Genomic DNA, 5,751 nt, shown 5'->3' with positions numbered 1-5,751 from the left:
TCAATCTCCACTACCAAAAAAAAATCACCAATTATAAGTCACATGTCCTTGAGCAGCACACTCCACACCACTGAGCTTCATTTTCTCCATCTGTAAAATGGAGCAATTACTCTACCTTTTTATTGAACAAAGGGTTTTTTTGTTTATTTTATTGTTGTTTTTTATTTTGTTTTAGGATTTACTGTAGCAATTATGTGAAATGTGCCTTAAAGACACTAGGTAAAATGCAAAACTAAATAAGGGGCAAAGGATATATCAAGCATTTTCCCTAACCACAAGAAGCCCATAAATTGTAAGTGGATTTTAAAAACATTTTTCTGGGTGAACAAATGAGTTACCACCGGTGAGAAGAATCTTACTGCGAACATGAGCCTAGAGAGATCTTCAATAATTGCTAGAAGGGCAGTTCAGAGGTAAGGGAAGTATTGGCAACTAAGTGGTAAAGCACAGAGGAAATTTTCAGCTATGATTTCAAACAGAGGAGTATGTTTGATGACGAAATTTTATTTCATGCTTTGCAAAGATATTGACTTATGTTCCCTGATGAAGCCAGGCACCAGGCTCAGTCTCAGCAGTTGATGAGGGACTATGGCATAATAGCTAAAGGACATCTCAAAAATGACCCAAGTTCTTTACACCAATTTCTTGAACACTGTGGGGCTATATGGAGATTAGACAAACCAGAATAAATTCTTCCTTTCTACCCTCCCTGTCCCTAGCACTGCCCTCCTATAGCACAGCAGTGCCAGCAGTGCTTGCATTAAATTCTGTGGGGAAGACTTCTTGTTTGTCTGAGAATTACCTCCTCCTATAGAAACAGCCCATGAGAATGTCACTTCTCCCTGCCACATAGCTGGAGATCAAAGCTTCTGCAAGCACAACCTCCATGCCACCACTCGTACCACCCTCCTGCACCCAGAGCTCTGGAAAGTATCTTTCCTCTTTGGTTCCCAATGCTTTCTCCTGTGATAATTATAATAAACACCTTCCTATCCTCTACATTTCTAAATAATTGGGGAAAGGCTGTAGACACCATGTTACTTTTTACTGAGATTATATTTAACACACAAGTTTGAAGCTAGGGACAGAGGAAGCTGGCCTGACATTGGACAGGTGAATATGAGCAGGAGGCTGGTGTAGGGGCGATGAACACAGATGAACACAGAGTCCAGCAGCTCTGTAGTGTGTCTAGCCACAAAAGTTTAGATGGGGTAGTTATTGCAAAATAGTTAAATCTATTCAAAAAGGAATATGTGAGCATGTTTCATTTGTCTTTTAAGCATGGATCTAGAAAGCTTATTCAAGAGTTCCACATGAGGATCACAGACATTCAAATGTTCTTAACCACAGCACTCACATACTCACTCTCTTGCATTCTCTCTTTCTCTTTCTCTCCTTTTTATAACATGTATTATTTGCCAGGAACTACTCATAGTACTTTATGAATATTAAATAATTTAATTTGCTTCACTTTGAAGTTAGCCAATCCCCCCCCAAAAAAATGCTGAATTTTTTCTCTGATATAAGGAGGCTGACTCATATGGGGTAGGGAGGGGGGCATGAGAGGATTAGATGAATTCTAGATAGGAAAGAGGGGTGGGAGAGAAAGGGAGGGGTTAGGGGATTAGCAAGGATGGTGGAATGTGATGGACATCAGTATCCAAAATACATGTATGAAAACACGAATTGGTGTCAACATATTTTATATACAACCAGAGATATGCAGAATTGTGCTGTATATGTGTAATAAGAATTGTAATGCATTCCGCTGACATTTATTTTTTTTTAAAAATCAATTAAAATTTTTAATTTGCAAAACAACACTAAATAACAGTACTAGTAATATCACCATTTTTCAGATGACAAAATTGAGGCACTGAAAAGTTAAGTAACTGACCCAAGTGGGACAGATAGGGTTCAAGCACAGGTTATCTGGCTCCAGAATATAAACTTTTAAGCACTACATCATCCTAACTCCCAATATATGGCACGGCCTTTGTAGAGATGCCCATGAAGCAGGAACAGAAATATTCAAGGATAGAAAAATGAAACAGAAGTCAGTCTTATTACAGAAGATACAGGAAGAACTATTTCAAGGGGAAAGTTACCAAATGTGTTGATGTACAGAAGGATCAAGTCAGAAAAGACCTAGAAAAGCATCCCTTGTATTTGACAATCCAAGAATGACTGTTGACATGTACTGAAGAGGTTTCCATGGAGTAGAGAAGCCTGAGCCATAGAGTCCACATGAGGCTGCTTGGGCAGGTTTTGCTCGGAAGGAAGAAAGAGAGGAAAAAGAAGTGATGTGTCCCCTTGAGATAGAGAGTGATCATGAGGAAAATCTCCTTTCTGCCTTCTTTACTCCTCTCTTCTCCATTCTTAATGCATCTCCAAAAAAGAAGTTATAACAATGGTGAAGATTGTAATGAGGCCTTTTGTGAAGTGGACATAGGCACAAAACAAGCTTAAGGGAAACACTCTGTTTGCAAGACTCCTCACTGGGAGAGACTGAGGACAAGTCTGCTTAAGTGAAGAGATAGAGACAGGCAGGAAAAAAAATGAGGCTGCCCCAAACCGAAAACACGAGGGGAGAAAATGTGGCCTGAACTTAAGTCATACAACCAGATGTCCACACACTGCTGCAATCTTCTATTTGCCACTGGGATGAGGTACCACCAGCAGCTTAACTTAACCTCTGGGAATCCATTTCCCTCTAGAAAGTGAGGGATGTAATCATTTCTGATATCCTCTACATTTTTAAATTCTGTAATCCCATGAATATTATCCTAAGTATAGCATTGATCAAAGAGCACCTCATTTCTCCCTAACCAAAACACCCCTTTTCCCATCATCAGTGTCCATAGTTACAGGGATAGAAAATAAATCCACAATCCTAACTAAGGCAGCTCCTAACACCAGACTTGACAAGGGAGAGAAAACATGAAGTTCAACAACTGGCATTCTTTCCAACTCATTCTGAGACCTTCTGGCAAAAAGCTTGAACAGTTTAGTTTCACAATGTCAGCCTGTAGAAATAAAAGCCTATAGATTTTCTTAAAACCATTATCTGCTACAAATAAACAAAAATAGAAACGTCATGTTAATTTAAAAAAAGACTTTGCAGCAGAGCTTATGTGACACAAGAAACACATTCTATATTGCAGAACTTCTGACTCTGCTACTTGAAATATCCATTTGTAAAAATACAAGAAAGCATTATATTTGGGTCATGTGGTTCACCAAACTTACAAAGAAGTAGAGAGAGAAACTGAAGTAGGAAGAGAATTTTTTTAATTCCCTGTTTTTTTTCAGGACCAATGTTAATAACCTAGAAAAAAAGAAAATGAAAAATTTCTTCTACCCACTATTAAAATGGCCTTTGTAGATTTCAGATTGTTAACATAAATAATATATAATCAGGAAAACCTTTAATGTGAAGTTGTACTCTTTGTGTCTTTATATACCTTGAAAGATGCCAGGCAGAACTATAAATGAAGTAATGTATTCCTATTATGTTTGAGTTCCTGGATTTAATAGATTTTATACATAAAAACTATGTGCACAGATTCAAATACATACTAATTACTCAGTGTCTGACCTTGCTAACTCACAATTTAGTGCCTGGTAGTTACAAACCTAACACTAAGAGTTCAATCTGAATATTAAAATCAGTCAGCCTCATTTGATTGCCCTTTGGGCATCATGCAAACACATGCTGCTCATATTTGTATGGTGTCAGAGACAGAAGAATGGCTGAACAAGGACACTACAACTAGTACAATTACTGCCAGCAATAGTTCACTGATCTCCCTTTTTAACTACCCAGATATGATCATGATCTCTCTATATAAAAAGCAGCTAATAGTAATATTTTGAATACTCTGGGTTCACAACCAATGGGCATAGCTCCCTAACTTATGGATGATGATTATAAACACAAGTTCTTGAAGATCAGTTATTCAAGCTGGAAAAATGTTCTGACATCAAGGAAAATATCTTTATTTTAATCCCTTTCAAATTCCACTTTCATTGTGTCTCCCCCATGAGAACATATCATTATTGGCTTGTTCCAAACTTCTTAGAGTGCCAACTTTATAATATCATTTGGGGTCCTGTTTTTTTTAACAAATATCATTAATCCACTTGTTATGGAATACTGCTGACCTTGAGGATATCAGTGTTAGTGGGTATAAAAATATGTACACCCTCCCACCATAGGGTTCATTTGAAGGATGGAGCCTAAAAGGCCATCATCTCTGCCCCTTCTGCTGATGCCCCCATGTTGATGGTGCACCAGGAAAAGTACAACTCCCTCCAGATGATCATCAGTGCCTCCTGTATCACCAATTGTTCAGCCCTCCTGGCTAAGGTCATCCATAACTGTGGCATCATGGAGGGAGGTACTTAGAGGTACCTGGTACTTAGAGGACCATAGATGGCGCCTCTGGGAAACTGAGACATGATGGAGGTAGAACTGCACAGAACATCATCCCTGGGTCCACACATGTTTCCAAGCCTTTGGGCCAAATCATCCCTGAGCTCAATGGGAAGCTCACTGGCATGGCCTTCCAGTGTCCACCTCCAAAGTGTAGGTAATGGATATGACTTGTCACCTGAAGAAAGCTGCCAAATACCATGACACCAAGAAGGTGGTAAAGCAGGCATCAAAGGGCCCCTAATGGACATACTGGACTAAATGGAGGACCAGGCTTCCTCCTGCAATGTTAACAGAAATACCCACTCGTCCATCTTCAATGCTGGGCCTGGCCTTGCCCTCAATGACCACTCTGGAAAAAATATTTCCTAGTATGAAAATTAATTTGGCTGTAGCAACAGGTTGGTGGATGCTATGGTACACATGGCCTCTAAGGAGTAACAGCCCTGGACTACAAATCCCAGTGAGAGCATGAGAGGAAGAGAGAGGCCCTCAGCTGCTGGACAGTCCCTTCCCCAGCTCAATTCCCCAACACACTGAGAATCTCCCAGCTTCTCTCCCACGCCTTTCTCCCTGTCCCTCTCATTATATGAATATAGTGATGGATCACCTTATGGTGTCCAAGGAAGTGATTCTACTTCAGCTGCAGTAGTATGAAATTGAAATTCATTAAAAGGATTAAATTAACTGAGTGTTATGGTTTGGATGTGAAGTATTCCCTCAAAAGCTCATGTGTGAGACAATGCGGGAAAGTTTAGAGGAGAAATGATTGGGTTATAAGAGACATAACCCAATCAGTGAATTAATTCCCTGATAGGATTAATTGGGTGGTGACTGAAGGCAGGTAGAGTGTGGCTGGAGGAAGTGGGTCCCTGGGGGCATGCCTTTAGGGTGTGTGTATATATATATATATATATATTTGGTATCGGGCAAGTGGAGTCTCTTTCTGCTTTCTGATTATCATGTGAGCTGCTTCCCTGGCCACACTCCTCCACCATAATGTTCTACCTCATCTTGATTGATGCCTATGGATTGAGACCTCTGAAACTAGTAGCCCTCAAATAAACTTTTCTCCTCTAAAATTGTCTGATCAGATCTTTTAGTCACAGCAGCAAAAAAAAAAAAAACCTGACTAAAACACTGATTATACATTGGATATCATTATGGTGTCATTATTCTTATAGATACACAGAGCTTTCATTATTTGGTGCATCTCACACCACCATATTTCTGTTCATTAAGGGTCATCTTGTACTAATTCTTTAATTCAGCCTATTATATCAGGTTTCTTGAAGAATGCCAGGGGTTCATCTAAT

At 39.4% G+C, this 5,751-nt stretch overlaps 1 pseudogene; it reads left to right on the top strand.

The window, feature by feature from the left end:
• The first annotated feature begins 366 nt into the window (after nt 1-366).
• On the top strand, nt 367-4,876 carry LOC106144871 (glyceraldehyde-3-phosphate dehydrogenase pseudogene; annotated as a pseudogene).
• The last annotated feature ends 875 nt before the right edge of the window (nt 4,877-5,751 follow it).

Source organism: Ictidomys tridecemlineatus, chromosome 8 (assembly GCF_052094955.1).
Source record: "Ictidomys tridecemlineatus isolate mIctTri1 chromosome 8, mIctTri1.hap1, whole genome shotgun sequence".
Lineage (NCBI taxonomy): Eukaryota > Metazoa > Chordata > Mammalia > Rodentia > Sciuridae > Ictidomys > Ictidomys tridecemlineatus.
Note: the sequence above shows the minus strand (reverse complement) of the source record. Positions and strands in the feature narration are given on the sequence as shown.